Source organism: Medicago sativa, chromosome 1 (genome assembly GCF_051527215.1).
Source record: "Medicago sativa cultivar Bolivia chromosome 1, Bolivia_mono, whole genome shotgun sequence".
Taxonomy (NCBI): domain Eukaryota; kingdom Viridiplantae; phylum Streptophyta; class Magnoliopsida; order Fabales; family Fabaceae; genus Medicago; species Medicago sativa.
Window position 1 is genome coordinate 28,226,081 of NC_140749.1, and position 12,916 is coordinate 28,238,996.

Consider the following 12,916-nt stretch of genomic DNA (forward strand, 5'->3'; position numbering starts at 1 on the left):
GCTTCTGTAAAAATTAATCATTTGAAAATTCGTCCCTCATCAGAGTTAATCATTGCCACGTCATTGATTTGATGACGTGGCACTGCTAATTGAATCATATGCACGCGAAATGACCAAAATGCCCTTAGTTGCTCCAGTTAAACAAAAAAGGACCAAAATACCCTCCTTCATCAACTAAGGGCATTTTGGTCATTTCACGTGAATATGATTCAATTAGCAGTGCCACGTCATCAAATCAGTGAAGTGGCAGTGATTAACTCTGATGTGGGACGAATTTTCAAATGATTAATTTTTACAGGGGCAAAATGGGAGGATTAGTAAGCTCATGAATGAAAAATCAAATGACCTATAATTGCAGGGTTGAAATGTGTATTTTACCCTTAAAAAAATAATTGACTAAAAGAGAAGATGAAAAACTTCTGAAAGACTACAAGTTGAAGAAATTTTTTAAAAAGACCGACACAAAAAAACATATATATTTGTAGGGATAAAAAAATATTTTACCCTTTTATTTATTACTCTTTCAAATGAATTTGTCACGAGCAAAATAACCGTGTAAAAAGATTTTGATTTTTGACACACAATAGTAATGACAAATTGCACCAACGTGGCATTCACATATTGGTCAAAATCTGCCACCTCATGTCCACATAAGACATAGCCACGTAAATTTCCATATTTACCCATTTTACACTGTAATGAGCCGCTATATATAGAACCTGAAGTACCTCTCACTCATCAAAACCCTAATCCCCTTCCAACACAGTCCACACACTCTTCTTGTTGCAAATCTCAGAAGCGTGTACCATTCTCTCAATGCCACACCATTCACTGTTCTTTACATCAAGATTCTGAAGATGGGTTATCATCAACCAATGAGATAACCTTGACTATACTTTCAAAGGTCTTTGTCTTAACGGTGATGTTTACGAAGCCCTGCACTTTCAATGATGGTTGATCAACGGGTTATGTAAACTTGTCATTGTGGTTGTTTCAATTTTATATATGCTTCTTCTTTCAATTGCATCCATATTGTTTTTTAAAATTAATAGTTTAGGTATTTTGTTTGGTAATGTATAACATAATCGGTTATTGATACTGCTTAATAAAATTTTGTCTATTCTTGGCAGCCATGCTTGTATTGTTTGTACATGAAATTGCTCTAACATATGGCATTTGTATTGTGACTCAATTAAAAGAAACAATTGTTTTGTTGAATGGTATGATGATTAACAAATTTATGAAACCTAATATTGTTCATTGATGGACACACCCATAATACCCTGATTAATGAATTATGTAAGATTAAAATGGTGAATGTAGTTGTGAATTTATTTGAATAACTGTGTAAAATATGATATAACTTACAACACTCTTCAAGTCTACTTAAGACTAAAACTAGTTAAAATTTTAACGACAAGGTCTCTTTTCCTTTTGATAGTTAAACATAACAAAGGAGATTACATTCATCTGTCATCTCCTTTCTGAATTTATTGTTTAAATGTATTAAGCGTGATTTTGTATTAATTTGACAACTGTGCTGAGTGCTGACAATGAGACAGAATAAGTTATATAAGATAATAAGGAGAAAATTATTGTGGAAAACAGAAACAGGCCTTAGTGACATAATCTTACAGTTTCGATGGCTTATTATGTTGTCACGGGCTTCAATGATTGTATCAAACTTATATCTTTGTTCAGCATTAAGATTGAGGGTGTTCAAAATAACATGTTTTTTGCTACAGAATTCACAATTTTTAAGCAGAAAATTTTATGGTATATGGTTGCTTGAAGGAAATGGAAATGTATATTGCTTAATGCCTCAAAAGTGTATTGACGTCCAAGGAGCTGATGTCACAGTTCTCTAATATAATTTCTTAATCTGACGACATCCAACGGTTGACTTACGAGTTTAGCAGATAGTCTTTCGGTATCTATGTAGACGTATGGTTTCTTGACAACATGAAAATGTGTGTAGCAGATAGCCTGGAAAGGTGTTCTACCTTGACAGGCTGCTGATGATGAGAGAATTGGACAAGTAAAGGTGTTCTTACAGAGATCAAGAATTTGTGTAAGCTACCCTAATGAATCGCAAAACGCCTTGCTGAGTCGGTTTACCTTTAGATCTAGAGTTTTCTGCTCTGAAAAAAAGTTGTACTGAGATTGAAAACCATGAAAGGATATTGTATCATGGGTATGTAGACAGTTTGCATCTCTTGTTCACATGTTCATTAGATTTATATCGCCATTAGGGAAGAACCAAAGTCTCTGCAGCTCGTACGAGTTCTTTGGTTTAGCGATCGAATATGTAGGTTACTAACTTCTCAAAACTTGCTTTTTTTTACTTTGTAATTGCATAAATGAGGAAGCCAGGTCATTAGATGATCTGATTATTGATTTCTTCTCACTACACTCATTCTTTGTATAAGATTCATCATTAATATTGTTTTATAGCTTATAATCTATGATTATGTCTGCATTCGTTCATTTCCATCATTGAAAATGGCTTTCAAGCCACAAGGCCATTCTACTATATATGCTAATGTATTGTTTTATCAATAACCACCAGATATCGGGAAATGGGGATCAGGAATGCTGCATATTGCGAGTTTAAACCGTCGCATTGACTCTAGGTGTCAGTAGCTCCTAACAGCCGAGCTGCACGTGCTAGTGTTAGCAACGTCATTGATGTTATTCACCCTTGCAAAGGGGGAATCAGCACAAGAGAACACAGGTAGGTGCAAAACATATTGCAATATGTCTGTCATATATGTCAGTGGCAGTGCCGTAGCACCTAGACCAGATTGTTGCAGCGGTCTCGTGCAAGCCATCAAGAACAACATGTTTGATAACAAAGAATAAGCGAAGTAAAATTAAAGTAGCACGACTTATATATTTTCTATTCAGCTGACACTATAATTTGACTTAACATATCAGATCTTCTGTGTAGTTGTCATATATGAAGCCAAAGCCATGGGATACTTACAACATTGGTAGAGAAGTCATCTTCACCAGCCATTGTTTTCATCTGATCCGACAATTTTGAATCTACCTTGACAGGCTGCTGATGATGAGAGAATTGGACAAGTAAAGGTGTCCTTACAGAGATCAAGAATTTGTGTAAGCTACCCTAATGAATCACAAAACGCCTTGCTGAGTCGGTTTACCTTTAGGTCTAGAGTTTTATGCTCTGAAAAAAAGTTGTACTGAGATTGAAAACCATGAAAGGATATTGTATCATGGGTATGTAGACAGTTTGCATCTCTTTTTCACATGTTCATTAGATTTATATCGCCATTAGGGAAGAACCAAAGTCTCTGCAGCTCGTACGAGTTCTTTGGTTTAGCGATCGAATATGTAGGTTACTAACTTCTCAAAACTTGCTTTTTTTTACTTTGTAATTGCATAAATGAGGAAGCCAGGTCATTAGATGATCTGATTATTGATTTCTTCTCACTACACTCATTCTTTGTATAAGATTCATCATTAATATTGTTTTATAGCTTATAATCTATGATTCTGTCTGCATTCGTTCATTTCCATCATTGAAAATTGCTTCCAGGCCACAAAGCCATTCTACTATATATGTTATTGTTTTGTTTTTATCACTAACCACCAGATATCGGGAAATGGGGATCAGAATGCAGCACATCGCGTGTTCGAACCAGCACATTGACTCTAGGTATCACTAGCTCCTAACAGCCGAGCTACACGTGCTAGTGTTAGCAACGTCGTTGATGTTATTCACCCTTCCAAAGGGGGAATCAGCACAAGAGAACACAGGTAGGTGCAAAACATATTGCAATATGTCTGCCATATATGTCAGCGGCAGTGCCGTAGAACCTAGACCAGATTGTTGCAGCGGTCTCGTGCAAGCAGTCAAGAACAACATGTTCGATAAAACAAAGGCAGAGACGACTAACTTAATCAATATTTGAATAAGTCAGTGACTATTTTAGAATATCGATAACATGAGGGACTAAATTGATTGAAGTGCCTAATGTGAGAGACCAAATCAGGCATTTACTCCAATAAGTTACAACGGTGTGGTATTAAATTGTGTACGTATTGTGTATTGTATATCTTCTGTGTATCCAAAGGAAACAGTGATTTTTCTGTGTTACATTTTTCGTCTAATTTGGTGTCATTGAAAATCTTCATAGATTGTTTGTGTGCTTTCATTTCATTTTGATTACTCACTATTTGTTGTCATTAAGGTATCAGATTTTTAGTGCTCTTGGATTGCTTGTATTTAACTCAGAAGAAGCTTGTGTTTAACTTTAAGAAGTCTCCACATCAATTTTTTAACCACATTGTTGATCAAAGAAGGTGAATAATCCTAGATTGATGGTTGCATTTGGTTAGGGGATTCCAGCAAGAATTTTATTTCAGCCATTACATTAATTGGTTCAGATGAATGCACAAGTTGGAATTTGTTAATTTAAGGTTCAATTGATTTGTAATTCCCTGCAATTTGAACTCGTTTTAATCAAGTCCCAATAACCTTTACTTCATCATGTACGTATTCAAAGTCCAATTCAATTTTAATGAAGAACAATACTATTTTGTAAAAGGCTTGGCTGGCATCATTGATAAAGCAAAATTCCAAACCATCAACACTGTCTAATTCAATATTATTAAAGGGAGTGGTGCAAGTTACGAAACATGTTAAACACAAACTTCTCAAAGGGTAAAAGGAGTGTCCAAAGATGAAACATTTAGAGATATGAATGTAGAAGATACATGTAAGATACATGTAAGATTTGTAGTTTTTTTTAAGTAATCGAATGGCTAGAAATTTACTTTAAAGGTGAATAAGAAGGGTATTCATGGTTCGAACTCCGGCCACTTATCCATGCTAACTGAGTTAAAATCACGGGAATATGTAAGATTCGTAGACGGGGACATGTAAGATTCATAGTTACCTTCATAGTACTGTTTTTAAGTCTGTAACGTTTATATTACTTTACGTAAGATATTTGAGGAGAATATATTTTGGTAAAATTTTTGTAGAAAACCTTGAAAGTCTGTAACGTTTATATCTATTTATCAATGATTTGTGTAGCATAAAATAAATAACTCCATACTTAACAAACTTTAGATGAGTTAAGAAATTCATAGTTGAGGGACATAGTTTGCTCCAATAGTCATTTGAAGCACAAAAAAAACAACAGCAGAAAGCTCTCTATCGAGTGTTATGCTAACTTTCAATTTCGACAACATAATCATTTATAAAATTTATTTTTTCACAACTTTCAAAAGTAAATTTTTATTTCAAGGAAACAAAAAGTTGAATTTAAAAATCAGATGACTACAACTTTTTTTTTATCAAGTAACTTGATAGTTAAAATCCACCTCTAAGGTGAATAAATGGATGTTTGGGATTTGAATCATGCTCAAGTATATTACAATACGTTGTCCCTGTAATTGAGATATGCTTACGAGTTAAATAACTACAACTTTAATTTAAACAAAATAAGGGTGTAAAAATTCATGAATCATTTTATTTAGAGATAAATATGTTTTTATCCCTATAAATATACTAATTCTACATCTTAATTCCTTTAAAAAAAATCGAAGAACTAAAATTAAAAACAAATATATTTATATTGATCAAACACATATTTTACCCTTTTATTTATTACTATAACAAAAAATATGCAAGGTCGGGTTCGAACCTTGACCACCATAAAAGAAAAAAAAACAAATTGCACGAGCTAAATAACCGTGTAAAGATTTTGATTTTTGACACAAAATGGCAATGACAAACTGTACCAACGTGGCATTCACATATTGGTCAAAATCTGCTACCTCATGTCCACATAAGACATAGCCACGTAAATTTCCATATTTACCCATTTTACACTGTAATGAGCCGCTATATATAGAACCCGAAGTACCTCTCACTCATCAAAACCCTAATCCCCTTCCAACACAGTCCACACACTCTTCTTGTTGCAAATCTCAGAAGTGTGTACCATTCTCTCAATGCCACACCATTCACCGTTCTTTATATCAAGATTCTGAAGATGGGTTATCAGACATTTTGGGTTATCGTAAACCTGATGTGATAACCTCGACTATACTTTTCAAAGGTATTTGTCTTAACGGTGATGTTTACGCAGTGTTGCGATAACATGCTCATTTGATCAACGAGTTATGTAAACTAATCAAATCAGAAGTTACAACGGCCTCGACAACAGGTTCCTCAGCAATTTATCCCTCAGAATCAGGCTCAGAAACCTTGTTCAGACCAGAGTTTTTCATTCTCTACATTCACAATTTCTTGCTCAATTTGAAAAATGGTTAAAGAGTTAACTGGTTGATCCATATTTATTTCCTGCTTTGCCAAATAGAGAAAGCAGCTTCTATTTATAGATGTGGGTAGCTCTAAGGGAAAAAAAGTCTTTCGTTTTTCGCGGGTATCGCCACGCAGCTTAACCCAAATCATCGGCAATAATAGAACGCACATCAGAGAAAAGAGTACTCCCTTTATATGTTTTTTCTTTCAATTGCATCCATATTGTTTTTAAGATTGAAGATTGACCAATGGTTCTATTATTGTTTGGTAATGTATAACACAATCGTTGTTATTGATACTGCTTAATAAAATTGCGTCAATATTTTTGTAATCCATGTTTGTAAGATATATTCTGAATTGGTTGTCAAGTGAAATTGCTCTAGCATGTGGAGTTTGTATTGTGATTCAATTAAAAGCAATTGTTTTCAATCAATTTAAAATAAACAATTGTTTAGTTGAATGGAATGATGGTTAACAAATTTATGGAACCTAATAATGTTCATTGATGGACACACCTATAATATTGTGATTTATGAATTATGTAAGATTAAAACGGTAAATGAAGTCGTGAATTTATTTGAAAAAATGTGTAAAATATGATATACTTTCAACACTCGTCTCTGTTCCTTTTGATAATTACACATAAAGAAGATATATCATGTAGTGGGCTCACTATAACTTCAGCTCTGATTTTGTCTGGTAAATGTTGCTCAATGAATTTGAAACTTTCCTTTGGCTATGGTTTATGTTAATGGTGATTCTGTCATGAAATCTTAGTGATCATATTGCTTTATAAAATAATGAATAAAGTAAATATAACTAATGTGGAAGACGCGGAAAGCCAGTAACAATATGATCTTCAATAAAGATAAGTTTGATCCCGTTGTAGTGGCTACAAGTGCTGTGGACTTTGTAGATGAATTTAACAAGGCCAATCCGAAGAGGTCTAGGCAAAACTCCAGAATTCAACTTGATAAACAGGAGCCTCCCAATCTTGACTCTTTAAAGCTGAATGTTGATGCTGTCTGCTTTGAAGATGGCACAACAAGCTAAGGCATGCTGATCCGTGACCACCAAGGCAATGGCATCTATGCTGCAACAAAACTTGAGGATGTCTGAATCTCTACCACACTAGCTGAAGCAACAGGCCTTAGATGGAGCTTCAATTTGGCAAAGGAAACGAGGTATGGAAACTTGTTTGATGCTGAGACAGTTGTGCAGTGCCTGAACGGTGTGCTTTAAAGTTAGTTGAAATAGATAATGTGATCTCAGATTGTATGAACTTACTGTCATCAACGATAAATGTTAGATTGTTTTTTATTTGTAGAGCTAAAAATGTTGCAGCTCATAGTTTTTTAGGATTAGCTAAGAGTATTGGCTCCAAAAGTTGGGTGGGAAATGTCCCAGAACCTACTGCCTCAATTGTATGGTCTGATGCTTTGTCAATCTAATGAAAAGGCTCAAATTTTGTCATTTAGTTTATTGTGAATTATGATCAATTATTGGTTTAATACCTAACTCCTTCCCTCACCAAACATCATAGTTCCATATCAATTTCATTTTTACTGTTGTTGAATTTCTGACTGGTTATGAAATTGTGTATTGATATCCGAAGAATTGAGCTATGTAATGGCCTCATTGCTGCTGATATCACAATTATCTAATTGACTTATGAGTCTTGTTATTGCAGCCAACCATCTGTCTGCCGTAATTTTAATTGACTTTGTTGATTCTTACAAGGATCTTCCCTGGTATTGCTTGTGAATTTATGTGCTATATATGTCTTGTGTTATAGATGTCTTGCGTCAACTTTAGACTTCCTCTATATCATTCATCACCTTCATCATGCTAGGTGTGAGCGGATGTGTTCAGTTCTTCATTGTCTAGAGATATGGCCTACATAGATATTATAAATCTCGAGTGACCCTTACCTTACCGGTCAGTTTTGTGGGATTGAGTTACAGCCGCGTCTGATCTGAGCATGGAGGATTGTGATTTTTTTATTTATGCAATTTTATTCCAAATGTATGCATCAATAATTTGATTTGATAGTACATAAAACATCATAGTAACCTAGTTTAGCATTTTCGAGTGCTAGTTTTGTTCAATATATCAGCTAGTTTTCCTCTAGTAACGACACAATGTGTTTCATGATCTTGGCGTTCTTCCTCAGACATCTCAGTTTTGTTCTTCATCAGAATTTTGCGACACGTGTATACGTTTTCATATCATTTGCCTCAGCTAACTTTGCCTTCGTTTGTCGCATTTATTGGTGTGTCAATCAGAGTTGTCTACTTGTTGTCGTTCCAACTTGCGTACTAACCTTATCACTTCTTCAGTGTTGTCTTTCAAAGCATTCATGTGAATCTCAATTTAGACTTTGTGGATAGGCCTTGTTGTCAACTTATGAGTTGTCTATTTGGTTTTATAGCAGTTAGTTATTATAAGTCTTACCTGTATGACTAATATCACATACTAGAATGGTTGCATGTGTATATCAGATCTTACAAGGCACTGCAGTTGGTTTTAGGAAATCTTCGTAAAAAGTTATTGTATGATTGACATAGAAAACTGAGAAAGGACGAGATAAGTTTTGAATTTTAGACAAAGAACCATTGTATATCAGCATTTCCCAAATCCAAGCTGGTATAATGTGTGGGAAAGTTGGTTATTGCCCAAGTCAGTGAACTTCAACATATAACAATCATGCAGAATGAACTATTGAATATATCCCTGAAAGACCATTGTCATCTAGCAACAAAGCGGATGAGGAATTTTCTGATATATTTCAAATTTGTGAATAAACTATAGAGTATAAACATTCATCTGTTCATGAACCAACATACATAGGTAAATTCATGAACCATATAGAAAAAGTTATTTTTGAAAATGAGATCGTAATAAGCTGTTTTGCATAATTAAGCTGTTTTGAATAAGTTGTTTTTGAAAATGAGATTGTAATAAGCTGTTTTGTATAATTAAGCTGTTTTGAAAAAGTTGTTTTTGAAAATGAGATCGTAATAAGCTGTTTTGTATAAATAAGGTGTTTTGAATAAGTTGTTTTTGAAAATGAGATCGTAATAAGCTGTTTTGGATAATTAAGCTGTTTTGAAAAAGTTGTTTTTGAAAATGAGATCGTAATAAGTTGTTTTGTATAAATAAGTTGTTGTTTTTGAAAATGAGATCGTAATAAGCTGTTTTGGATAATTAAGCTGTTTTGAAAAAGTTGTTTTTGAAAATGAGATCGTAATAAGCTGTTTTGTATAAATAAGGTGTTTTGAATAAGTTGTTTTTGAAAATGAGATCGTAATAAGCTGTTTTGGATAATTAAGCTGTTTTGAATAAGTTGTTTTTGAAAATGAGATCATAATAAGTTGTTTTGGATAATTAAGCTGTTTTGAAAAAGTTGTTTTTGAAAATGAGATCGTAATAAGCTGTTTTGTATAAATAAGCTGTTTTGAATAAGTTGTTTTTGAAAATGAGATCGTAATAAGCTGTTTTGCATAAATAAGTCGTTTTGAATAAGTTGTTTTTGCATAAATAAGCTGTTTTGAATAAGTTGTTTTTGAAAATGAGATCGTAATAAGCTGTTTTGGATAAATAAGTTGGTTTGCATAACTAAGCTCTTTTGAATAAGTTATTTTTGAAAATGAGATCGTAATAAGCTGTTTTGCATAATTAAGCTGTTTAGAATAAGTTGTTTTTGAGAATGAGATTGTAATAAGTTGTTTTGCATAAATAAGCTGTTTTGTATAAATAAGTTGTTTTTAATAAGTTGTTTTTGAAATTATTCGTTTTGGTATTTTATTTATGAAATTAAAAAAAGTGGGAGAGAGATGATTTAATTAAAAAAATGGTTTAGTTAAAAAAATAAGGTGATAATAAAAAATAAAATTATTTAAATAAAAAAGATTAATATTTTTTGAAGTTATCCATTGGACTTTTTTATTTTAAAGAGGTGATCCATTGGATTTTTAAAATAAGGTGGATGGATCAAATCCATCCATAGATTTTAATGGATTGATCCAAACCAATCCATTAACAAATTTTTTTGTTTGATGAATGGATTGGATGGATTTTATAGTGGATGGATATAGATCTCATGCATCATATTGCCACCCTTACTATAAGATTCATCATTTATAATATTGTTTTATAGCTTATAATCTATGGTTCTATCTGCCTTCGATCATTCATCCATTATTGAAAATGGCTTTCAGGGTCAGTCTACTACTGTGTTTTTTCTTTTCAAAGGGTTGTCTCCATGGTAACTTATGGCCTATTGGGAAATGGGGATCATGAATGCAGCGCATAGCGGGTTTGAACCGCCACATTCACTAAAGGTGTCCCTAGCTCTTAACAGCCGAGCTACATATGCAACCATTCTAGTTTCAGCAATGTCATTAGTGTTATTCAACCATGCAATGAAGAAATCAGCACACGAGAAACAGAAAGGTGCAGAACAAATCACAAGTATTGCAATATGGCTGCCATATGACAGTGGCAGTTCCATAGAACCTACAAAAACATGTACATCTGCATCACAGTCAAAGGTAGAGATGATTCTAATCTTGGCTTAAAGATTAACATTACATCTGCTTTTGGCTGAGTTGCTGCTCTATTTTTATTCTATCTGGTAGCATTTACTTCATTTTACTTTTTTTAGTGAAGATTTATTTTAGTCCTTGAGAAAATTCACAAGATCCGATTTAATCTTTGATAAAAATAAATGTAATTTTTAGTCTTGAGAAAAATAGACCGGAACAAAATAGTCCTTGTCCTCTTTACGTAGAAAGTGAAAAGAAGTGATTATTTATGATAAAGATTATGATAGACGTTTTGGATTGATACGAGAGACATTGATAGGAAATTATAATAGAAAAGAAATATTTTTTTCGATAAGCTAGGAGGGAGGGAAAGCATAAAAAGGAAACACATCTTCGATTAAGAGGAAAACTATACACTAGAGGAAAACAATATACAAGAGGAGATACCAAACTAAAACTCTCAAAAGGATGGCGAAAGAAAAAGATAAGCAAACTAAGGAAAGAGAAAATTCGACAAACCAAAACGGTCTCTAAAAAATCATCCCTAGTTGGTTACTAAAAACTATGTGTATTTATAAAATGACATAAATTGATTGCAAAAAAAAAAAAGACATAAATAAAAATTTGATAAGATAAAATTTAAATGAATATTTAATTAAAATCGATGGAAATTACAAAATTTTTTAAAGTATATTTCATAACAATCAAATATATTTTTTTATCAATCAAAATAATAAAATAAAATTTATAAATATTTGTATGTGTTTACCTTACATACTTATGAGTGATAACTTGTAAGTAGGGGTGAGAATATGTCAGATCGTCCGACATAGACCTACGGTCTGGCCTATTTAAAGTTTAGCTCGGTCAAACTGGTTTAATAAGAAGGCTAAACTCAAACTTTTTATAAAACCTATTTAATCAAATAGGTTATGTTTAGACTTACAAAAAAAAACTATTAAACATATCATGCCGACATATTAAGCTTTTTATATATAATATCTCTTCGATTTTTAATATCGCTGATTTTTTTTTTTTATAAACTCAATCATTCATATGATTTGGTTATTTAGTAGCAGGTATATTGATGTGATTAAACCTTCATAAGTTTTCATTATTTAGTAGCAGACATATTTGTGTGTTTTAGGCCTTCATAAGATTTAGCCTATTTAGTGGTAGGCTTATAGGTGTGGCTAGGCTTTAGTGTAAAATAGGCTTTCAGACTTCATCGGACCATTAAAGAGGTCAGGCAAAACCTTAAAAATGAGTCTATGACGGGTAATAGGTCAAACTCATGCCTATAAATTTTGAAGTAGGTCAGACTTAGGTCTTACAAAGTGTGACCCAACCTAACTCGTTTCCACCCATGCTAATAAGAAAATAACATGAATATATAAAAATAAGGTAACTCTATTATTTTGGAGGTCTACATTCAATCCGAGATGGTCAACTTCGTTACTTTTGAGTAATGGAAGGAATTAGGCGTGTTCAAATTTAAATTGATCCAAAACAAAATCGCAAATCGATAAAAAAAAAACTACACAAATTCGAAAATTATAAGATGTATTTGGGTGTTCTTTAGTGAAAACTGCTCAGATTTGATTTTGGATTGATTTTTCAAAATTGAACCAAACTGCATGCATAAAATTTAATTTTTTTTTATTAATATTTATACTATATATAAAGAAAATAGTTTTGTTTCAAAAAAAAAATGGTTTTGCCTCTTTTGGGCTGATTTTTTCTCTTTCTAAAATTACCATCAACTTTCAATACAAATAACACATACAACAAATAGACAAGAGTAAGTGTAACAAACACGATATGAATATATATATATATATATATATATATATATATATATATATATATATATATATGTATGTGTGTGTGTGTGTCTAGTTTTTTCCCTTTGTCCTTTAAAAAGTATAACAAACTAAGTGAGTATATCTATACTTACTTTTTCGTTATCTCAATTATACTCTTAAACAACTTTTTCTATAATAAAGATTGTAGTTGTTGTCATTAAAAAAAATTAGACTACATTTTTTGTTATATTGTTAGTGTCATT

At 32.5% G+C, this 12,916-nt stretch overlaps 1 long non-coding RNA gene across 2 annotated transcripts; it reads left to right on the forward strand.

The window, feature by feature from the left end:
* The first annotated feature begins 588 nt into the window (after window positions 1-588).
* On the forward strand, window positions 589-3,514 carry LOC146953981 (uncharacterized). 2 transcript variants are annotated; one of them, XR_015011593.1, is made up of 3 exons: window positions 656-2,194; window positions 2,570-2,734; window positions 2,951-3,514. It is a non-coding gene; the product is annotated as an uncharacterized LOC146953981 (long non-coding RNA). The 2 variants fall into 2 exon arrangements; XR_015011592.1 differs by having other exon boundaries at window positions 589-2,194; window positions 2,570-3,514.
* The last annotated feature ends 9,402 nt before the right edge of the window (window positions 3,515-12,916 follow it).